Source organism: Lygodium microphyllum, chromosome 2 (assembly GCF_053477565.2).
Source record: "Lygodium microphyllum isolate KBCC chromosome 2, Lygodium_microphyllum_v1.1.10, whole genome shotgun sequence".
Taxonomy (NCBI): Eukaryota; Viridiplantae; Streptophyta; class Polypodiopsida; order Schizaeales; family Lygodiaceae; genus Lygodium; species Lygodium microphyllum.
Genome location: NC_141136.1, coordinates 94,436,032 through 94,461,437, shown reverse-complemented (window position 1 = coordinate 94,461,437; position 25,406 = coordinate 94,436,032). Strand labels below are relative to the sequence as shown.

General features: G+C 43.9%; 1 protein-coding gene across 4 annotated transcripts in view; it reads right to left on the bottom strand.

Annotated features, from left to right (window-relative positions):
* MOS14 (ARM repeat superfamily protein) overlaps positions 1 to 25,406 on the bottom strand; it is a 256,030-nt gene that overhangs the window by 1,900 nt on the left and 228,724 nt on the right. The gene's annotated exons all lie outside the window — the stretch shown is intronic.

Sequence of the window (25,406 nt, the reverse complement as noted above, 5' to 3'; positions counted from 1 at the left end):
GTAGCTCCAGATGTTATCATCTAGCTCATCTAGAGGCGGTTTGGGGATTGTTGACAGACAGTTAGAGTAGAGCACTGATGGTGAAGCTCATTATGCGGGGCCTTCTTCGTGGTGAAGAGCTATGGAAGAAGCTACAAATATGCAGATTAGCGACCACTACTGCTCATGGTGGACCATGGCAGCCTAGCATACATTGGATATTTCAGCACATCATATCTTCCAAGGCTTGGGAACAGTTTTGAGGTCAGATTCACTACCTCTATTATAGGGCATGGAGTTCAGTATCTGTAGGCTTCAGGAAATTGACCAAGTCACTATTGAAGAGAACTTGAGGCAGCCAAGTACATCTCTTCAACCAGCTATTCGGGAGGGTCCACACATCTATATATAGAAGGCTGCCCTTCCACTCAACCCATCTCTTCTTGCAAACTGCTGATACCCTGTCTACTGCTGTCTACACAATAGTTGAGGGAAACAGGAAAATGGAAACAGAAACGTCAAATTTCGAGGAGGGGAAAACGGAAACGCTACATCATCCAGTCAGGCCACCGGGGGGGGGGGGGGGGGACAAGCTTAGAAGCTAAAACTTAGAATACAAGTTTCATACTCAAAATCAAAGCTTTCTAATTTCCAAGCTTTCTGATGCATACAAGGATTTTGGCACATAATTAATATGCTGATAACTCCCTCTTCCTCATCCATGTCATAGTCTTCAATTGTGCTGTAGGCAAATTCTCTTCATTCTCATCCTCATTAAGGAAGACAGTTGAAACAGATAGAAACAACTCTAAGCTTAATCATTTTAAATAATTAAACATTAAATATTTAATGATTTAAGCTTAATTAATGAAACATTTAATATTTAAATATTAAATATTTAATGTTACAAGTTTTAAAGAAAAGGCTACATTAAAACATCAAACATTTAACAATAAAACATTAATAATGCTGAAAGAACCTGACAATTAAAAAGCACAAAAAACATGAGTTTAATAATGCTTTAAATGCCAGGTTTAAAGCGTAAAGAACACGACGATTACTAAGTTCTAACCTATGCTGGGCAAGCATAAAGAACATGATGGTTAATAATGTTACATTTAAAGTGTAAAGAATATACTACGTTTTACTGAAAACGTTACGGGCTTGTTGGAAAATGAGATGAACCGAAATGTTTCCCCAAGGGAAATGCCACGTGGCATCCGTTTCCCCAAAGGAGAAATGTTTCGGACAGGGAAATGCGTTTTGGGTCCTCCTCCATACGTTTCTGCGTTTTACGTCCTGTACAGAGGCATTTCGAGGTGTCTCCCGCTTCTATGGTCTACAACCGTGTCTACTGTTGCCTATTGTCATCACCAAATAGCTGCCATCTCATCAGCCAGCTGTCACCTACCCTCCAAACTGCTGCGCTTCCAGCCTATACCTGCCACCAGCCTGTGCCAACACTCCTGGAGCTGTTTGTTGCCAGTTTGCTGCCACTTCGTTGGCATATCAGTCATCAACAGATTCAGTCCTGCATTTTGCCATGTACTGCAAATGGTCACTATTTGGAGGCTGCTTGTTACATTTCAAGATCCATTCAAAGTAAAACATACTCTCCAATTTATTTCCACCCTAGTCCATTTTGAGGAAGAGGGAGTTCAAGGTTTTGTACTCACTCTTGCATAGTGTGTTTACTACATTGAGCATCATTCATTATTTATTGTGTAGTGCTCATTGTCTGTGAGTTACTCTTCATCTCTCTGTTCGATTATCACTTTGTGTGCTCGAGTATTTCTTTACATGGTATTGTAGCTAAGTACTCTCTAAAGAAACCTAAGCTTGTGAGACCAAGGATTTTGAAGGGAGGATGGCCTCAACTCATCCACACCTCTTTAGTCTCGTGAACAAACTTTGCGAGGAACTGAGCAAGAGTGGGTCTCTTAGCTTACTTTGCGAGACTCAAATGAAAGGGGAGAAACATGTAACTACCATAGTGGTTATAAATCACATGTTTTCCTTTGTGTTTTGTTTCTCATAGTTGTTTGAACTTGGTGCATCATCATTTCCACGTTATCTACATTTCAATTTCCACAAAATAATTCGTCTTCATTCACATCTATCCCCTTCATACCATGGTTTGCAAGCCCACCCATCGTGGCTCACCATAGAACCCATCGTATCAATCTTGACCATGAGTTCCAAGAGTTCAAGATCCCAAAGCATGATGACCTTTAGATCGAGTTGGTAGAATAGGCGATTACTTGCTGACATTTCAGTATGAAGGCTCCTCCCTTGATGACCAGACCACATGTTCTTAAACGAACTCCCATAGAAATACTTTCATTTTGTTCACAAGTGATTTCACAACTGACATAGGTCAAAACAATTCAATGAGCCACAAGGGATCACTCAACTTTCTTTGAAGAGTCATATGTCTACTAAAAACTTGTGAGTTTCTATAATGCGTAGGTTATAATATTATTATCGAAGAAAATATTTACAATGTTTGTTTAGGTTAGGTGGGTTCAAGGTGCGATAATGATATGCCTTACATAAACCTTTGTAGAAAACCTTCTAGATTTTGCTCCTATTGCTCTAAAGCTCTCAAATGTTACCAAAATCTCTCCTTTATTCCTTATCCATCTATTCATAGGAGCCTTGAAGCATTAGCCTATGATCCTCCGTTGAGATAGTAGAAAGGAACCTAAATTGGCTAATGATTAATAGACAATGGACCGAGGAATTATGGAGCTCATGACACCAAGAAGAATCCGAGCTTGACACAAGTAATTCTACGAGGAAAGTGATTCTAATATGTTGAGCTTTATGAATAAGCTGCTGAGAAAGAATCAATAAGTTCATCAAGATACCTTCTCTAAAGGAGAAAGAATAACATTTGTAGAAGAGCTTTTGGTAATACAGACACAATGTACATTTTCAAAGAAAAAGATACTACCAACATTGTCAAGAGCCTTTGGCCATTTTGAGGATAAGTGTCGCTCAAAGGCTAGAGGCACACAACTAAAACAGAAGTAGACTCAGACCGTCACTCCTTAGTCATAGGGTAACCTCAACAAGGAAGGCACAGTGGCAGAAAAAAACAACATTGCGATGGAGATCTTAGACCCACATAGCCAGTGATCAACCATCATAGTCAGTACAATTCTCAAATTGGGAGAGCATGTCTAACCAGTTTTTTTTTGCAAGTAAAATGTGGTTAATTATATTACTCAGAAGGCTGATTACAATGAAGTGCACATGCTCAGACTAGCTGGAGCTGATGAAATCACAAATCCATCATGTATACAAGCCTCTCAACGGTCTGGGGGGGATGGGGTGTATCACCATCTAGGGCTACCTACCTGCATCGTGAAGAACAAGTCATGGACGCCCCAAGTGAGCAGAAAGTGAAGATGGAGCTCTTGACAAGCTCGAGACTCGCCCTGCACCTGGTTCCAACGGCCACGGAGGGAGTGGATGATGGAGGTCCAAAGCTCTGCCAAAGTCGCGCATACTAAAAGGCACTCCCTGCCAAAAGCCACCTGACAGCGTGCCTTCCAAATGTGCCATCCTATAAGACTCCGTGTGATCTTCCATAACTTTGAGCGCTCTGCTATGGGATCCAATACTTGGCAGTTGGATAGAGCCTCCATGAGAAAAATCGTGTCTTGCATCCTGGCGTCATACAAAAGATGCTAGCCTAGGCTGACTGCTTGCCAATAAAAAGCCCCCCACGAGATACATCCAAGGCTGGGTGCCACATGGAGGAGAATACGGTAGGCTCCTCTCCACACGGGCTGTGCCGCCTTGCAAGACCAAAGGTAGTGTTTTGGGGTTTCCAAGTGCTGCTGTGGGCAATGCTTGCAACCTCCATCCTGCTGCATCTGTGCCAACCAACTCTTAGTGGCCAGTAGACCCCCATGTGCCAAAAGCCAAAGGAAATACGACACCCTCCTCGGCCTCTGCCTGTCCCATAGGCAATGCTAGAAGGTCCGACGGAGGGCATCTGTAATGATGTGCTCTGCCCACTATCTGCTACGCGAAGGTGTCCAATCCATGTTTTCCTACATCAGTACATGTCTACCAATCCTAGTTGTGTACTCCAAGAATCTTAGTGGCTTCTTGGCAACCGTAGTGGCCGGCCATAGCCACTCTCCAAGGTCCCACTCCAACTCATCAAGTGGCTTGCACTCCCATATCCAAAGGCACTACTCCCAAAACTCCCCCCAGGGTACACCAGTCACCAGGTCTTCCCTTGGAGTCCAACCACACGGATCCTTCTCTAAGGAAGGATAACAATCTCCTCACCTTGCTGCCCTCCATAAAAAACCAACTACCCCCCATCTTGCACGGTGAAGAAAGTCGCGTAGGGAGCACCACCCACTCTGCCTGCCACATGTAAGGGGATACCTGCCGATGAGAATCTAGCAACCCATACCTCACCAGGCTCCACCAGCTCTCGGATTGGGAGATCTAGCCACTCTTGAGGGATTGCTGAGTCAATCTCCATTCTCCTCACCTCAGCTCCTTGTTTTTCGCTGCCTCCTGATCTACCATCCTGTATACCTCCCACCATGTCCTGCTGATAGTACGAGCAGGGCCAGCCTCTTAGCTAGCCCACTAGATGTGGGGGCACTCACCAATTTGTATCTCGTCCCGGTCTCTAACCTGGGGGTTCTAGACCATCGATTGGCGGTCTATCTCCTCCTGACATCTTGGGGGCCACTGAACTAGGGCCTTCAGAAGGCCCTCCCACACTCGAAGTAAGCTACGGAGGAAGGAAGATTTGGGTGGTGTGCTCTAGCCAGTTGTGAAGATCCATCTCAAGGATGGCCTCCATTCACTGCCAACGCCTGGAGACCCTCTTGCAGAAGGACTATCCAGGTCTGCCCACTTGGTGTGAGACCATGGACCACTAGCTTGCCCAAAAGGACTAGGCTTTGGAACACTGGGTCGATGATCCCAAGCCCTTCCTCATACTGATGCCGGATGATGGTTGTCCACGCCACCTTGGCCCTAGAATCCCTAGAACCGTTTGAGCTAGCCTAGAGAAAATTCTGCACTAGGAGGCAAAGCTGAACCACACAAGACGAGGAGAAGTACCAACAAGAGAGGCAGTGTACCAAGCCATTGCTAGGAGGACTTGGTTGACCACCAAGGCTCGGCCCGCTAAGAAAAGGCGGCGGACTGTGCTCTAGTAGGTCAGCCTCTGCCTAATAGAGTCGAGAACTAGAAGAAATTGTTGGGTAGGAATGATGTCCAATCCCACATGGAACCCTAGATATCGGACCGTCTGTCCCCTGCTCACCCATCTGAACCCCAAGTGGACACCACACTCCGTGGTAGAGGCCGATCTATAAGAAAACCAACCGACTTTTTCCAGTTGATTTTCACTCTAGCTGCAATGCAAAATACCTCCAGAGCTAGTCTCTCACTCTCCAGCATCAGCTCATGATCCTCTACATAAAGAGCAGTATTATCTGCATACTCTGAGTCCAATAGCTCAATCTCCTCCCTCACTGAAAGTCAAAGGCCACATAGCCCGCTCACACGTGAGTGGAGGAAGTAAAACATCACCTCCGCAAAGAGTAAGAAAAGATATAGGGCAAGAGGGCAGCCTTGCCAAACAGATCTCTCTAGCCGAAACTCCTCCCCCCTCCTGCCACCAATGAGAACGGTGCTAGTGGTCAATTTGTAAAGTGCAAAAACCCCACAGATCCACGCCTGGGGAAAGCCCAACCTTGCCATGGTGCCCTCTAAGAAGTCCCAATCAACCTTGTCATAGGCCTTCTCAAAATTTAGGAGTACTGCCAATCCCTGACCACTGTGCTAAGCCCACTCAATCGCCTCGATGAAAGTGAAGACATTGTCTAGGATGCTCTTGTCATGGACAAACCTGTTTGGGTGTTGTGAACGGTATCTGGAAGCACGGGGCGGAGTCGACTACCGATCATCTTGGCTAGTGCCTTATAGGCCATTGACAACAAGGTGATTGGTCGCCATTGGGATAGCTCCAATTGGTCTCCCCCTTTGGGAAGGAGATTGACAAGACCTGCCGATAAACTCCCTGGCATTCGTCCTGAGCTGAAAATCTCCTAAAAGGCCAATAATAGGGGATCTTTCACCACCTCCCAATAGGTAGTGAAGAAGGCCTTAGAAAGGCTATCCTCTCTCGGGCATTTTTGCCCATTCTGTGCATGAAAGGCCTCAGCTAGCTCCTCTGTGAAGGGGTCTAGGAGGGAGCATCCCATCTCCTTTGTGACTAGGGACGGAATGCAATCCATGACTTGCTTCTACAACGCTATACTCTGGCTGAGATTGCCTCCTGCTAAAAAAGCTGTATGTAGAAGTTAGTGGCAATCTCCATCACCTCATCTGGACTAGAGAGAATCCTCCCGTACTGATCACGAAGGCTACGAATCCGATCTCTTGAGGTGCGAGGCTGATGCACCTGAAAAAACTCCTTGCACATCGTGTCCCCCTTTTGCGCCCAACAAGATGTTGAGGCACAAAAGGAGAACTCAGAGCACTAGTCCTCAAGACCGGCAAGGGCTGCCCGTGTGCCCACCTCCTACGTGTGGAGAGTTGGACCCCCTCGCGCCTCCTAGAGTAGTCTTTGAGGAGTGGCTACTAGGTCTCGCCGGAGTGCTCTCTCCTCCTAACATTGCTGCCTGGCTTGTAGGGCTGGATCTTGCTTGGCTCGGCTAAGACCTTTGCAACATCCTCTGCGATCCGGTCCACACCTTGGCCCACTTCCTAGTCTAGAGGTGCTCAATTTGCCTCCTCACCTCCTCCCTCTTGTAGATCGAGTCAAGGATCCGATGGGAATACGTGTCAAGGGCTGAAGTGGAAGCATCAAGTGTGAGGAGAACTGGGCAGTGATCCAGACAAAGTGGTGCCAGCCAACTGCCCTACCTGACCTCCTCAAGAGCACCCCCACTCTCCCACATAGAACCAGTCTAACTGCTCCAAAAGAGCTCTCCCCAGCTGCTTGTATCCCCAAGAGAAGTCCATCGACCTCTCCCTCTCATGAAAAGCTAGGTCCTGCCAAGCATCACATACTCCTATTGCCAAGAGGAAGACCTTTCATGCCTCCTACTCTTCCCCTGCCACACCCTACATGTCTAACTAGTTAGCAGGACCATCAATGGAGTTTTGTTCTCAAGCCAATCTCATCTTCATAGGGACATTCGAACTCGAAAGCTTACTCCATATTTGGGAGTTGCTATTTGATGAGAAAAATTGTAATGGTCCACCTTAAACAATCAACTACCATATCCATGTCAATTTAAGTCACAATGTGTAAAATCTAGAGCTCTGTAGTCACAATCTTTGCAACTGCGCACTATTGAGAGTCTGAATACATTTGCTAATTGGCACTTCATATGGCAGTCACAACTACAAATCGAGAGTAACATAAGCCTACCATGGCAATACTAAACTATACCAACCATCATCAGGTCTATTGTTGGAAAACGTTCTCAAAATGCCGAGTCTTTGGCAATGACAAGAAGTAGGATACACATGTAGCATATAGATAAGACAAGGTTAAAATCCATGAATTTGTAGCCGCGCAGATGCAAGGACAAGTAAGCTGTTGGAAGTGAAGATGCAGATGAAGGACAAGTCAACCAGCTTGTAAGAGGCTCACTAAGGCAGAGCTAGCCTGCAAGCGGCAACAAAGAACACCTCTCTGTGCAATCTCTCTCTCTCTCTCTCTCTCTCTTTTTTCGTGCAATCTCTCTCTCTCTCTCTCTCTCTCTCTCTCTCTCTCTCTGTGAAGATAAATGAATTAAGTAGAAATATTTACATCAGACCATCAGGTCGGCTAAGAAAAATAGAGCAAACACAAATCACAAGACTCAACACACAAATATCACATAGAAAGAACAGCTAATGTGGAGCGAACAATGTCCAACCAAGGAGTAGCGATGTCAAGAAGAACCAAATCAGTTGAAACCCAAGAGTAGATTTGCCATATAAATAAACCACGAACATGAGCCACATGACCATGGATGCTCGAGACCAAATAAAAAATAAAATCATTCCAAGTATGCTAAATATGCCACAGAGCTGTACATTTAAGGAAATGGAAGAGGCAAGAATAATCTGATTGCAAATCACAGATAGAAGTCATCCTTCCCATGATCCACGAAAAGACAGATATCTGTGCTGAGTCGTCGAGAACCACACACGAGAAACAAAACTCCAAATCTGTTGAGCAACAAGGCAAGAGACAAAGAGATGAAGCAATGTCTCATCACATGTAGTGCAAAATACATAGCGACCACGGGAGATCTTGTGAGCACACAACATATCCCCAGTTGGAAGGCATTGGCCAATAAGCAACCTCCACATGAACACTTTACCCTGATAAGGAACCTTAGACTTCTAGAGTTGGAGGAATCTTTCCTGCCACTTTTTTTGGCTATCCCGAATATGCCATAATTTATTAGCCTTTCTAGTGATCCATCTCTTGCCTCGACCATCTTATGATAGATTTGATTAGTTGACCTTTGCTCAAAATCATCAAGAAGCACAAACATCCAATCATAATAGGGAGATGGCTGTAAAGCAAGCTAAGGAGAGTACCTCAAAAGCTTGTCCTGTATGGACGACTAAATGTTATGATAGCTACGAGGCACCCGAAAGTGCTGCCAAATACGCCCAAAAGAATAAAAATGGGGCTGCCCAGGAATGACACCATCATGGACTCTCTGCAACCCCAAATGAGCCATCCGATTAAACTTATCTAGCAGCAATTTTTTTTCAGGCCAATCCAACAACCTGGAGGTAGCCAACACTTCTCCTTGTAGTGAATTCTCCTCCTTACAAAGATCAAGAGGGCACCAAACTGCAAAACGTAACATCTCCTGCCAGGATGCAATCAAATGAGAAAAGAGAGAAGACTAGGAGTCTTTAATAGGCCTTGTGGAGTTAAGCTCATGCCACCAAGAAACTTGAATAACTGTGCTACCATGAGAGATGCCACTCTTTTCTATGAAAAATTTTGCAATATCTGACCAGGGATGACTCTGTATACATAGTACCTGCAAATGTGAGAGTCTCAAAGCAACCATATGCAAATTAACATCCAATGAAGCTGCTCCCCCCATCCTTTTGGAAGTAGTCACATGCTGCCACAAAATCCACACCTGTCCCAAACGTTTCCCTTTCCTTTTCCACAACATGAAGCGAATAGGCTGAACAAGTTCCAAAAGAGACTTCTTAGCCCAAGGTAGTGGCAGAAAAAACGAGCCCATATTGATCATGATGCATTGATCAACTTTAAGTCTCACATGAAGAGGCCAGCCTTGAGATTTCCAATACATGAATCAATCATGTATATGAGATGACATCCAATCAAGCAAGGCATGGGGGGATACATCCACACCAATAGGATAACCCAAGTGTCAGGTTATATCTCCTTTAGAAATCACAACTCCTTGCCAACCGAAAACTTGCAAATCACTCTCCATACAAGAAAGTAGTGTAGACTTCTAAGCATTAATATGAAGTCCTGACGCTAAAGCAAAGAGATTCCACGTAGCCATTGCCCGATTAACATTAGTGCGATCAACCTTAAGAAACAATAAGGAATCAATCATCAGCGAAAGATTGACCCAAAAGTTGAGCACCACTAGGAAGAGACAAACCAACAATCTCGCCTTGATTAGCCAACTTATCCAATAATGAGAGCATCGGGTGAGTGACCAAGGCAAATAGCAAAGGACTTAGAGGACAGCCTTGTTGAAGAGACCGAGATAAGGCAATTTCATATGTGATTCCTCCATTATGTGTAATACGAGCCACAACACCTTGACTAATGGTATCAACAAGAGAAGTCATGCGAGGATCAAATCCCATGGTGGACATCAACTGCTGCAAGAAGGATCAAGTAACATGATCAAATGCCTTTTCAAGATCTAGCTAAAGCATAACAACCTACTCGCCTGAGGCTTTGGCATAATCAATCCCCAATTGAGCATTCAAAATGTTATGCATTATATTCTGTCCCTTAATGAAACCCTATTGACGTGGATGAACGAAGTGCATGACTAATTTCTGCAATCTATTGGCAATGATTTTAGAGAAGATTTTATACAAAGAACCCATAACAAAAATTGGTCTCCATTGTTTAAAAGTGATCCGAGAAGGCACCTTAGGCAGTAACCGAATCACAACAATCTTCCAATCTCAAGGCATCCTACCTGAAGTCTAGACTTGTTGACACATGCGAGTTAATGGGTCCTTAAAATGCTCAACTGTTGGGAATAAAGGGCCATCGTGCCTTTTATATGTGCACAGGTGTGAACACACCCTTAGTACATTTGTACTTTCATATATATCTATCTATCTAAAACCTAAAGAGGTAGACTAGTCTTTTGTACCGAACATCAAAGGTGTCGTGCTCACTCTCTCCTTTCTATTGCTTTCTACTCTCTGTGTGTGTTATCCATCACGTTCACTCTCAGCTCCCTCAAGCTCCATCAAACTGATATCAGAGTAGGCAAGGAGTGCACGCTTCTCGAGACAGCTTAGGAGTGCATGCTTCTCGAGGTGTAGTCAAGTGTAGGCTGGGTGAGCAGGCGACTACCAAGCCTACAATTGATGGGCTGTTGGAGAGCAGGCAGGCAACCACATTGGTCGCATACAGGGAGCGACTAGGCGTGCTCATTGAGTGTAGTTGACTGTTGCACGAATGACAACTGGCGACCGGCTAGCGACTAGGCAACGACGGGAAGAAGTTGTCCATGTGAGGCTAGGCGCCGACGGGCAAGTCAACGATTTTTTTTTTTTTCTTCTAGAAAACCATTTTCTCTTTTCTCCCTCATCAAGTGTTCACATGCAAAGGCACAAAGTCAAATTTTGCCAAAGGAATTTGGGGCTTTTTTCGAATTTGGGGACTTTAATGCAAAACTAGACAATCTGACTCAGAAATTGCAAAATCGGTGCACATTTGCCCAAGAATTTAGGGGCTTTTCACATTTTAGTGAAATTTTTTCAATTTCACTAAAATTTGTGCACACCGGACCGAGAAATTTGGGGATTTGTCCAAATTTGATACAAGCAAAACACAACAGTGATATTTGTCTCAAAAATTGCAGGAATTTATGACATTTTGCCTCCGACATTTGGGGTTTCTTATGTACATGCAAGAATTGGGCTGCAATTTACCCAATTTCTCAACATTGATGCACATTGGACCTCGTGTAATTTGGGGCATTTTTTATTTAGGTAAAGTTTGTGCGCCATTTGGTCATTTTATGTAGACACGGGTTTAATTCCATGCAATTTGGACATCTAGCACTTGAAAAATTTAGGGGTTTTGCTGAAATTGCTCTATTTTGGCAAAATTGGCCTATTCTATGCATGTCAGAGACAGTGCAAATGTATGGTTGATGCTTTGAGTACAAAAAATTTGGGGCTTTTGACTGTTCGTGTCAACTTCTCATGTAATGTGATGTATTTGTCCTTGGAACAGCTGTAATTAGGTGTGGAGTGCTGTAGCACAAGGTCTAGTGCTTCTGAAAAATTTATTTGCCGATCTGAAATTTCTGCATTGTGGTTATTTATTGCTGGTTGGTACTTGTTTGTACCTTGGTCACTTGTGTGACAGTTTGGGCCTGCATTTGCTGAATTTTTTGGTCACATTGGGCTGAAAATCATGATTGGTAACAGTGACAGCAATCATCTCATGCACATTAAGAAGCTTGAAGGAGCACATAACTTTGCAGTCTGACGAAAACAATGCTATAATATCCTGTTGCAAAAGAAGCAGGCAAGGCTGATTAAGACTTAAGGGGCAAAGCCTGTAGATATGGAACAAGAAGATTGGGATGACTTAATGAGCTTGCACGCTCAACCATTGAGCTATCGATTTCTGATGCCTTGCTATTTAACATTGAAGGTTTGGATTCTGTCTATGCTATTTGGACTCGAATGGAAGAACTGTATGCCCAGAAGAGTACTGCAAGTAAAGTTTATTGACTGAAAAAGCTTCTAGATTTGTGTTTGAAAGAGGGTATAGGAATGTCTACTCACTTGAGTGAGTTTAACTCCATTTTCAGCCAGTTGGTTGCCTTCAAGTTCATGATTGATGAAGAATTTAAGGCTACGTTCTTACTTTGCACTGTGCCAGAGAGTTGGGATACATTCAAGATTGCTATGAGCAATTCTAATGCGATTCTTTTGTATGCCGATGTAGAGAGTGCTCTACTCATGGAAGAAATGAATCGGCAGAACAATGCATCCAATAAGTCTTCCAGTGCATTGCATACTAGGGGTAGATTCTTTTGTATGCCGATGTAGAGAGTGCTCTACTCATGGAAGAAATGAATCGGTAGAACAACGCATCCAATAAGTCTTCCAGTGCTTTGCATACTAGGGGTAGATCACAACAGAAAGGCCAATCTGATAGTGTAAATCACGTGGTAAGGATGTTGAATGCCATCATTGTGACAAGAAGGGTCGCTTTAAACATGACAGCTATAGATGGAAGAAAAAGAAAGGAAAGGGCAAGAAGACAGATGATAGCAAGGAAGAGAAGAAAGAGAGTCAGCCTAAGAAGAGCAGTGTTAAAATTGAAGACGTGAATGTAGCCACTCATGACAGTGACAGTGGGAATGATGTACTCTTTGTCTCTACACACTTTAGTACACATGCTTTACTTGTAGATACGGATGATGACATGCATACTTGGATTCTAGATTCAGGTGCTTCTTTTCATGTCACCACTCATCGTGAGTGGTTTTCTAACTATACAAGGGGTCGACATGGTGTTGTCCATCTTGGGGACAACTATGCATGAGACATTGCAGGTATTTGTAGTGTGCAGTCGCAGTTTCAGCATGGTTGTGTCTTCACACTTCAACATGTACGGCATGTATCTCAGCTCAAGAAGAGCTTGATTAGCACAAGGAAGCTAGATGACGATGATTTCGTACCACCTTTGGTGATGGGAAATGGAAGATCTGTGTAGTGACGGGTTAGGCACGGAGATCGAGACAATCAGTCGTTATGCGCAATGAGAGACAGAGAGAGTGAGATAGAGCAAAGTGGAGAGTAAGCACATTTGTAGGTACAATGACGAGTGTGTACCTTTAGGTTTTTAGATAGTTATATATATATATAAGTACAAGTGCTAAGGGTGTGTTCACACCCGAGCACATTTAAAGGCATGAGGCCTTTATTCCCAACAATCTCCTATCTAAAGGCAATGTGCCTTAAGAGAAGAAAAGAATCAGCTTAGTCTAGGTATGTACAAAGCTAAAATATATATATCTATCCAACTCCCATTATCTGTCGACAATGAGTAAACCGCTTTGTTGAAAGACTCTTCGTGAGAAGGTCTGCAAGATTATCATCTGTATGCACTTTGACAAGCTCAATGTTCTTGCTCTCAAGTATATCTCTAATGAAGTGATACTTCACATGTATGTGCTTTGTCTTTGCATGAAAGACAGGATTCCGTGCTTGCATGATAGCACTTTGACTATCAGAATAAAGCCACCTTGCATGCCTCAGTGGCAGCCACATACTGTGCCTTTGTAGTAGACAATGCAACACACTTTTGTAGCCTAGAGATCCAAGAGACTGCTCCTCCTGTGAACGTAAACACATACCCAAAAGTGGATTTTTTACAATCCGCATGACCAGCATAGTCTGCATCTGTAAAGCCAACAACAGATGTCTTTTGCTTTCCAAAACAAATGCACAAGTCCTTTGTGCCTTTGAGGTATCTCATAATACCTTTCACTGCATCTCAATGGTTCTTGGCAGGGGTTGCAATGTATCTGCTAACCACTCCCACTGCAAAGGCAATGCCAGGACGTTAGCAACCATAACATACATCAAACTGCCAACAGTTGAAGCATATGGTATCTTGGCATCACCAAGGTCCATGTCAAAGCTGCTATGAAGACTTTGCTTCAATGAATCCAAGGCATGAGTATCCTTGCCAGCAATCAGCATGTCATCAAGATACGAAACCAAGATAATCAAGCTGCCATCTACTGCCTTCTTGGTGTACAAGCAGTGATCCACTTGACTCCTATGAAAGCCTTGGGATTGCATGAATGTATCAAACTTATGATACCATTCTCTTGGTGCTTGTTTCACCCATACAAACTCCTTTTGAGTTTACATACCATCTTTTCTTTCCCTTGTTCAACAAACCCTTCAAGCTACTGCATATATATGTCCTCATGCAGATCACCATGTAAAAATACAATGTTTATATCCATCTGTATAATCTCCATATCCTCAACTACAACCAAGCCCAAAATGTTTCTCAATGTAGTCATCTTGATTGCAAGAGAGAAAATCTCATTAAAAGTCAATTCCATGCTTCTGCTTGTACCCCTTTGCAAGCAATCTTGCTTAGTACATTGGTGAGAAACCGAAAGTGACCTTCATCTTGTAAAACCATTTGCATGGAAGTGTTTTCTACCCCTTAGGCAACTGCACCAAGTCCCAAGTGCCATTTTTCTCAAGAGATTCTATCTCTGACACCATGGCTTTATACAATTTCTTCTTGTCCTGTCTGTCCATTGCTTCCTTGAAGCAAGATGGTTCACCACAGTCTGTCAACATGACATAATCAACCACATTGTTTGCACCAGGAACAAATCTGTTAGGTTTTCTAGTAGCCGTGGACGATCTCCTAACCCAATGGTCATTGTTTCTTGAATGTTCCTGCAAATTTCCATTTTCAGCATGCTGTCTTGGCATTTCAGCCTGCAAATCAGCATTAACAGCTTGCTATCCTGGCTGGTCCTGCACATGTAGTGGCTCATTATCATGGGCAATAGCTGGCTGATCATTTCTTGCGTTTACAGGTTCATTTACAGCAGGTATTTACTCCTGTACAACGGGCACATTTTGCTGTCCAAAAGGTATTTCTTCTCGGAATACAACCCTACGGACCTCCTCAATCTTTTCGGGTTGTTTGTGCATGCGATTTTCCTGAAAGATAACGCCATTGTTGTGTACTACTTTCCTTTTCTTGGATCCCACAATTTATAATCCATTTCACCCTCTTCACCATATCCTAGGAAAATGCATTTACACAACTTTGGCTCAAGTTTGTTGCATTTTTCTTTACGAATGTGCACAAAAGTCTCGCACCCAAACACTTTCAGATGAGCATATGAAGGTGGCTTGCCCGACCATGTTTCTTGCGGAACTCCCCTCCTCCAAAGTTCTGTTTGGTGACCAATTAATTAAGTGAACAGTTGTCATAACAGCCTCTACCCAAAAACCATGGGGTAATGCAGCATGAGACAACGTTGTATGGACCTTATCCTGTATGGATTCATACGCTCTGCAACTTCATTTTGGAGCAGATTATGAGGGGTAGTGAGCTCCCTCTTTATCCCTTTGCTGTCACAAAATGCCTAAAAGGCCTTGGACACATATTCCCCACCATTAACAGAGCGAAGACATTTAAGTGTCTTATCTGTCAGATTTTCAACCAATGCCAAGAATTTTTTAAACTTGTCAAGCACTTCATGCTTGCTACGAATAGGATAGAGTAAACCCATACCTTCCGTGTAGCATCATCGACAAAGGTAACAAAATATTTCTTTTTCCCTGAAGATAATCCTGGCATTTGACATACATCCGAATGTACTAACTCTAAAGGAGAAGATTTCAAAGAAAGAGACTTTTTGAGACGTCGGTGCATGTTTGCCATAAATACAATGATCACAGTGCTCAAAATCAACATAACAAAGACAAGGCAAGTAACCCAAACGAGAAAGCACTTTAAAGCATTCCTGTTTGACTCATGTGTCCCAACTAGCCATGCCACAAAGAAACACTTACCTGCTCGGTCACGGCAACAACATGGTCACGCACACTAGATACATGAAGTGGATCCAAAGTATCACTCTTGCAACCGCTTGGAATCACTCTTGATCCCTTGTAGATCTTCCATTTTCCATCACCAAAGGTGGTATGAAAACCATCATCATCTAGCCGCCCTGTGCTAATCAAGCTCTTCTTGAGCTGAGGTACATGCCGTACATGCTAAAGTGTAAAGATAGAGCCATGCTGAAACTGTAATTGCACATTGCCAATACCTGCAATCTCACATGCATAGTTGTCCCCAATATGGACAACACCATGTCGACCCCTTGTATAGCCAGAGAAGCACTCACGATGAGGGGTGACATGAAAGGAAGGACCTGAATCGAGAATCCAGGTATGTATATCATCATTTGTATCTGTAAGTAAAGCATGTGCACTAAAGTGTGAAGAGACAAAGAGTATGTCACTCCCACTATCACTGTCATGAGTGATTATATTCACCTCTTCAATTTTTACACTGCTTTTCTTAGACTGACTGTCCTTCTCTTCCTTGCTATCATTTGTAGCAATCACAATTAAAGTGATCCTTCTTGCCACAATGATAACATTCAATATCTTTGCCATGTGATTTACTGCGTCCCTTGCTATCATATTTGTTCTTTTGCTGTGATCTGCCCCTAGTATGCAAAGCTGTGGAAGACTTATTGGATGCATTGTTCTGCTGGTTCATCTCTTCATAAGTAAAGTACTCTTTTTTTTTTTGCAACTAAAATGAGGTTGATCATATTACTCAAAAAAACTGATTACAACAAAGTGCTCATGCTCAACAGACTAGCTAGAGCTGATGCAAAGTCACCAATACATCATGTATACAAGCCTCTCAAGGCGGTCTGGGGGGGATGGGGGCAAGAAGCCATGGGGAGGAGATATATCGCCCACTGGGGCTGCTTGCATGCATAACGAACAACATACCCAAGCCGCCCCAAGTAGGCATGAAGTAATCTCGGAGCTCTTGATGAGCCCTGGACTCGCCGTGTACCTGATCCCATCGGTTGCGGAGGGAGTGGATGATGGAGGTCCAGAGCTTTGCTAAGGTTGCATGTGCTGAAAGTCTCTCTCCGCCGAAAGCCTCCTGACACCGCACCGTCCATATATGCCATCCAGTAAGACTCCCTATCACCTCCCATGCCTTCGAGCGGTCTCCTGTGGGCAAAGCATACAAAAGGATCACATTAGAATTGCTCATAGCAGTCCTGAATGTATCCCAACTCTGTGGTAGAGTGCAAAGCAAGAAAGTAGCCTTAAATTCCTCATCAATCATGAAATTCAAGGCAACCAGCTGGCTGAAAATGGAGTTAAACTCACTCAACTGAGTAGACATTGCTGTATCCTGTTTCATATGCAAATCCATAAGCTTTTTCAGCCAATACACTTTGCTTGCAACACTCTTTTGTGCATACAGTTCTTCCAGTCTAGTCCATATAGCATATGTAGAATCCAAACCTTCAATGTTGAACAAGGCATCAGAAATCGATAGCTCTATGGTTGAGCGTGCAAGCTCATTTAACTCATCCCAATCGTCTTCTTCCATGTCTGTGGGCTTTGCCCCTTTGGTTTTGATCGGCTTTGCTTGCTTCTTTTGTAACAGGATATTGTAGCACTGCTTTTGCCAAACTGCAAAGTTATGTGCACCTTCAAGCTTCTTTATGTGCATCAGATTACTGCTCTCATTGCTGCCAGCCATGATTTTCAGCCCAAATGTGACAAAAAAACCAATAAATGCAGGCCCAAACTGTCACCCAAGTGACCAAGGTACAAACAAGTACCAACCAACAATAAATGACCACGTAAAAGCACAGATTTCAGATCTGTAAATAAATTTGCAGAAGCACCAAACCATGTGCTACAACATTCCACAACTAATTACAGCTGTTTCACGGGCATATGCATCACATTACATGAGAAATCCCAAATTTTAGCAAAAAATTTCTATTGTGCATGTATCCGCGGGTATAAAACTTGACTCGAACCGTCAAAAGCCCCAAATTTTTTGTGCTCAAAGCATCAACCACACATCTGCATTTTCTCTGTCATGTATAGAACATGCCAATTTTGCCAAAATAGAGCAATTTTAGCAAAACCCCCAGATTTTACCAAGTGTTGATGTCCAAATTGCGTGGAATTCAACCTGCATGTACATTAACTGACCAAATGCTGCACAGATTTTTCCCAAACTACAAAAGCCCCAAATTGCATGGGATCCAATGTACATCAATGTCGAGAAATTGGGTAAATTTCAGCCCAATTTGTGCATGTACATGAAAAGCCCCAAATGTCGGGGACAAATTGTCACAAATTCCTGCAATTTCTGAGATAGATATCATTGTTGCATTTTGGTCGCACTAAATCTGGACAAATCCCCAAATTTACCAAGTCCTGCGTGCACTAATTTCAGTGAAATTGAAAGAATTTCACTAAAATGTGAAAAACCCCAAAATTCCCGAACAAATATGCACTAAATTTGCGATTTCTAAGTCAGATTGTCCAATTCTGCATTAAGATCCCCAAATTTGGAAAAAGCCCCAAATTTCTGGACCTAAACTTGCACAGATTTGCACACTGTGCTTGCGCGCGCGAACACTCGGAGGAGAGAAGGCAAATTCAAGGAGATTTTGAAGAAATAGAATATCTCCCCTTTTTCTTTTGTTTGAAAGATGTGACGAGGTCAGTTGATCCCGTTTGACTGTCCCACCACGCGCGACCTATCCCGACGACTGCTGCCCGTTGACTACTGCACGCATTGTCCGATGGACATGTCCATTGGCTGCCTGCTGTGGCCTAGTTGTCACCTGGTCGCCTACAATCCCGTGGTCATCTCCTGGTCGCCTGCAATTGCGTGGTCATCTGTAGCCCGTCAGGCTTATGAAACAGACTGTCAGGGAATTGAAAATAACTTGAATAACCATCACAAACACTATACCTTTCATATCTCGCAACTGAATCCAAAATCTCATCTATGAAAGGAAGTGGATAATGGTCTGTCTTTGTGGCTGCATTTACAGGTTTATAATTTACACACATTAACCAACGTTTGTTTTATTTGGAGCTATGACTATTGTGCTTACGGAAGAGCACCATGGTGCCTTCCTTCAAGAGCTCATTAATTATAGCGATCAAAGGGGCACCGCTTTCGCATCTACCATTTGTTGGAAGCGGGAATCGTTGGTGAAGCCCCTTTTTTGGTGGGAGTCATTTGGCTATCAATTGCCTCACCTCCAAAGAGTGGCCTTACGCATTCTTGCATAGGTTTGAAAATCTCTTCTTTTTTTTCATTTAATTCTAGTTACAACTTGCAAATTTAAAGTTTAAACTTACTTTTTCTTCACATGGTTTAGGATTGTTCGTCGGGTGGATGTGAGAGGAATTGGTCCACCTATTCCCTCGTGCACACCGAAATTCGTAATAAGCTTAGCACACGACAATTAGAGTGACTAATTTATTGTCGCTCCAATTTACGCATGCTACGCAATATGCATGAGATGTCTATGGCAAGACACGTATCATATATCTAATTTTTATACTTTTTAGTTCATAACTTTATTCATAGATTATGAAATATATTTAAAGAATTTTCACTTGTTTAATCTAAGTTCTTCATTCTTTAAATGTATAGATAAATGTGGATTCACTCAAGCTCTTCGCTAGTACACTTAAAAGTATGACTCGTGAGAGAGACTTGGAGGAGGGGCAAATCTTTAGAGAGCTTTACCTGGAGCTCGAGGAGATAGACTGGTGGGTCTCTCACACTCGTGCACGACGTGTCCGCGTTGTTATTCACCCTCACGCCGGTAGCAATGGAACTTCTACTTCGGCATCGACATCGGCTGCCCGTGATGCTTGTGGGGCCCTTAGATGCTATACGAGGCGTGGGAGTGGCTCAAGAAGTACTCCTAGTTCGGCCTAGGAGGACATATCTATCACTGCCTCTCACCTAGAGCTTAGAGAGCCCGAGTATGATGACGAGGGCAATGTCATTAGTGAGGGTGATTTTGTTGAGGAGGGTGATGGCTCCTTAAGCGGTGAGGAGCATGCTTCCACCTTCGATGTCGAGAGTGATATGAGCACCTAGAGTAATCATGTATCTTAATTTCGATTGAGCCATGGATGATGGCTTTTATCTCAAATCTCGATCCACTTTTGTACACTTTTTGTATGAGATTGCACATTTGGCTCATAATAAAGATGTTGGTTTTATTATTCATTTTACATAGTACACTCTTGAGTCTTGTTTCAACTCTCTTGTGCACTTTTGGCTTCAATCTCTAAGTTTATGTTTTAACTTGTAAGTCCAAACATTAAGCATACACTTATATGTATTTTTTATTTCATCGGACGTAGGTCCAAGATTTATTAGTCCGATTAGTACCGTACTACCATCGGATTGTACTTATCAAACGCCATTGGACGTGACAACCATGCACTTGACTGACCGCTATGGGGCTCGGGATAAGACCCGTCGTATTAATCTTGACCATGAGCTTCAGCTTTTAAAAATCACTAACCGGGATGACTTGAAAGTCAAGTTGGCTGAGTATCGGCGTCTCCTTGCTGAATTCTCCACTACGAGGACTCCCAAGTCCTCTGACAAACAGGTCACATTGTTCCTAAATAAACTCCCCAAGAAATACTTCAATTTTGTGGAAGGAATAGTTTCAAAGCCTACCATGCTTACATTCTATGAATTTGAGTCTCAACTGTTGCGTTATGCACGGTTGTTCGATCAGTTCCATACGAATTTCTCTTCAGAGGGGACTCTTCTTGCTCATTCTCAGAAAGGGCCACAAGGGAAGGGTAAACCAAACCAAACCTCCACTCAAAATCAAAATCAAACTCAAAAGATAAATCAATTTGGGGATTCTCAAGGAAACTCCTAGTCACAACTTAAACCAAGGTGGCAGAATGTACCTAAAAAGAATAGGTATTGTCAACATTGTCAAAAGGCTGGCCATTTTGACGAGGAGTGTAGATCAAAGGCAAGAGGCACAGCACCAAAACCTAAGTCTCAGACCCTCGCTCCACGATTGGGTAACCCCCAGCAGGGGAGGCAGGGTGATGGCAAGGGGCAATTTAAAGGTCGGACTCACATTGCCACCGCACAGCCATCTCAGTCGAGAACGTTCTCAACTCCAGAGGGCTTGTCTGACTGGTCTGCAGAGGCTTGCATCGTCTCCGTAGAGACATTCGATGCGAGTCTCGTCCACATCTGTGAGTTGCCTCCCGACAAGGTTATTGGAGAGGCCCACTCGTCACAGCCGAGCACTTCAACTCCAGTTTGGATTGTGGACAGTGGAGCTACACATCACATGACTCCTATAGAGGACATTTTCCGTACTCGAGCCCCTGTAGCCGGGCGGGTCCGTGTAGGAAACAACTCCTTGGTCAAGATTCAGACTCAAGGTTGCGTCAGTTTTGCCACTAACAAGGGTCCGGATCTGGCTTTGCTGGACAATGTATATCATGTCCCTCAACTTGGGGTGAACTTGTTATTTGTTTAGTAGCTTTGCCGGTTGGGGCGAGCAGTTTTCTTTACAACGACCACAGTCGAGGTCCTTGACTCTCTGACTGGTTTAGTGATTGCTCGCCGTGAGAGACATCCAAATGGCCTATACCCCATGACTCATTTTCTCACCGAGCCGATTGCTGAGGGCTCTGTGTTCCATAGCTTCTAAGCCTTAGCCACATCTTGAGAGCCTACGCACAATGAGCGTCTTTGGCATTTTCGCTTAGGGCATCTTGGTTATGACTCACTTTATGAGTTGTCACGCCGTGAGCTAGTTGAGGGCCTTCCACGCCTGAAGCTAGGTTGAGATGTCTGTAAAGCCTGTCAGCTCAGGAAGCAGCACCGTATCCCATTTCGTCAGCAGTCTACACATAGAGTTGAGGAGCCTCTTAGATTGATTCACGTTGATCTTTGCAGGCCGATATCCACTACCGCTTTGAACGGTGCGCTTTACTTCTTTTTGATAGTGGATGATCATTCTCGATATATATGGGTGTACTTCCTTAGGCATAAGTCAGATACTTTCACATATTTTTCTGCTTGGGTGCTGCTGATTCATAACCAGAATGGCCGTTGTATCGGGTGCATGGGAAGTGATAGCGGCGGTGAGTTTATCTCCTACGAGTTTTCCGAGTTTCTATAGAAGCATGGCATTTCTTGCCAGCTCACCTCTACCAACAAACCCCCTTAGAGTGGAGTTGTAGAGCGTAGGAACCGCACAGTCATGGAAATGGCATGCTCTATGCTGTTCGCAATAGAGCTTTCTGAGCGCCTTTGGGTGTCGAGGCTGTTAACACTTCAATGTACATCCTCAACTAGTGTCCGATTGCGGCTCTTCCTCAGAAGACCCCGTATGAGGCATTTTTTGGCTCTCGGCCTGATATTTCTCATTTCAAAGTCTTTAGGTGTCATGCGTACACACACACACATGCCTGATGATAAGATAGGTAAGCTTACCACTTCGGATCAGACACGGTCAATGGCCACGTCTCTTGATCCTACTACCCACATGTCGACGGATACCCTAGGACAGCCCTTCGATGCACACACCTATCGTTCTGTTGTAGGAAAACTTCTTTGGTTAGTTCACACTAGGCCAGATTTAGCTTACTCAGTGAGCATACTTAATCAATATTTCACAGCACCTAGCATGTCACATTGGATTGTATGTCTTTATGTGTTGCATTATTTACGATGTACTTTTTCTTATGGCTTGACATATGGTTCTGGTTTATGTTTACAGGGGTACACTGATTCTGATTAGGCTGGAGATCCTGACACCCGGCGTTCCCATGGTGGCTACCTCTTTACCTTGGGCACGGCTCCCATTTCTTGGTCTAGCCATCAACAAGAGACGGTGGTGGCTTCCACGACCGAGGCTTAGTACCGGGCTCTCTTCGATGGCACCACCGAGGCCATCTATTTGAGGAGTTTACTGGCGACGCTTCATTTTCCATGTGACTCTCCCACAGTTGTCTACTGCGATAACCAGAGTGCCATTGCCCTTGCCAACAATCCGATCATCCCACCATGGACACGGCATGTGGGAGTCCAGTTCCACTTTTCTAGAGAGCAAGTTGAGCTAGACACTATTCGCCTAGAGTTTGTGCCTTCATTAGATAATTTTATAGATATCTTGACCAAAGTGATCAACCGACCGGTTCTTCAATATCTGCTACCCAAGATCGGCTTGGGTACACTCTCCTCTACTTCTTCAGCTTGACGGAGAGAGGGTGCTTCCCTCTTGCTTTCCCTTCCAGTTTGAGAGGGGGCGGCTTCTACTCTTGATCGTGACAGTGATGATGCTTACAGTTTCTAGACATTACATTCACTTATTCTTTTGTATTGTATTATGGGAATTTGTAACTTCATCCGCACTATCAAGATGACCTGATTGTAAAAGGGCACTTGGACAAGTGAATAATTCCCCTGCGAGGACATTGTCCCAGTGGCACCGTTGCATAGCATATTGCATGAGCATGATATCTTGCATCTCCCTTTGCATTACCCCATGCATTGGATGTAAACATGCATCTATGTGCATTTATCCCTTTTTCGGTCTTTTGGAGTGGTCGACTCTAGCATCCACCATATTCATAGCATAACACATGGCAGTTCTCCTAAAAGGCAGTTTCCCTACCCTTGCTTTTTTGCTTCCTTTGCTTATCTTACTAAGCCCACCATTATCTTTTTGCCTTTCCACATATTCACCACATGATTGGCACATACACACACTTCTTCTCATCCTTAGGCACTTATCCTAGTCAGTGCGAGGGATAGGTCTGCTAGTTTTGTGACCCTATATTTCTTATGTATTTTCAAAACATTTTACAAAAAAAAAATCCATTGATTATTCCATCCGCCTTTGTAGGACTTGGTAGGCCCTTGGATAGCTGCCGAGCACCCTTGGTCCGATGCCCTAGCCTCTCTGGGGTAATCACTAGGGCTCCCGTGGTAAGATAACCATCGCCTTTGTAGTCTTGCTAGGCCACAAGGCAGCCGACCTGCACCCTTTGTTTGATGCCCTGGCTACTTTGGGATGGGATGCCTTGGGATAAATCCAAACTTAGGCTGGCCTACTTTTCTCGCCCTGTTTTGGGCCTGAGAAGGGGTATTGTGCTAAGAATTGCTCTTGGCCACTTAAACAGCCCCAAAACATGCTTATTTCAGGCTTATTTTAGCCAAAACCCTAAAATGGGGAGTGGATCGAGAGAGTTAAGTGGGAGAGGATCCATAACCCTAATTTTTTATACATTGGCAGCCAGCCCTCCACTCTTCCCCCAATCTCGTTTTTGTAGGTTTCAGGTGTTATCAGCTTGTGCCCACACCCCGTTCGCGGAGGACATCTCAGCCCTTGCTGTCCATCACCGTTCCCTATAGTCTGACACTTGTTTTCAGCCCTCCACATGCTGATTGCTACTGTTTCTGCCTGGCGACTGATTGCTGATCATTTGCACTGTTGTCATACAGCCTGCCACGTCAGCAAACTGCTGCGTTTGCAAGCCCCAACTATCATTTGCAGTTTTCTCTATCCCATTGCAGTTGCTGTAGTCTTTCTCTCACCTATCAGCTGTTGTCTGCAGTTTTCTCTCTCCTCACAGCTACGTTTTTAGTATTTCTCTCCCTTGCACGCTGTCTTGCCTACGTTTTTAGTCTTTCTCTCTCCTGCAAGCTGTCCTGCCTACGTTTTTAGTCTTCCTCTCACCTGCTGCCTGTGTTTTTAGTATTTCTCTCTCCTCACTGCTGTCTGCATTAGATCCAGCTTCTCACTGCTGCGTTTGCTGTTGTTCGAATCTGGAGGTTGCCTTGCTGCGATTCGGGATCCGTTCGGAGTACGCCACACTCTCCTGCTCATTACCCCTACCCTAATCCTTGAGATACAAGAGTTCAAGGTACAGTATTCAGTCACTCCATAGTGTGTTTGTTGCATGAGCATCGTATTATTAGTAGTCATATTATTTCATTTATTCACTGTGTTCATTGTCTCTCAGTTACCCTAACCCTAACTGTTTTCTTTTATCAGTCTGTGCTTTGTCGTATGGTTTCTGTTTATGCTTCTGTGTTAGGGTATTTTCTTTACATGGTATCAGAGCCTGGTACTCTCTGAGAAACCTAGGCCTTTGATGTAAGAGCTCTTCGCAAGAAGTAAACACAACAGTAGGTTCAAATGACTTGGAACGCATCAACACTGATTTTGTCTCCAGAACAGCCTATGCCGAGAACCGAGCGAGAGTGGGCCGATCAGCTTGCTCCACAAAGTTCCGACATGGTGGATGACACATCTGAGTACATGGAAGAAAAGATAGCCAAGCTGACCTCTAAAGAATATAAACTAATCATAGTCTATCGATGAAAGAAGATTGAGGAGCTTGACCGAAGGATTGCCCTTCAAGAAAAGCTTTTGGATGAAGGTATGTATGATTTTCACTCTTCAGATGTTGCGCGTAAGTCTGATGATGTTGCAGGGCCGTCGAGACCTCCACCAGGGATGGGCCCCCCTCTTGGAGAGCAAGACCTGGAGTATTTTCCATTTTTTCAGACTCTTCCGTCCCCT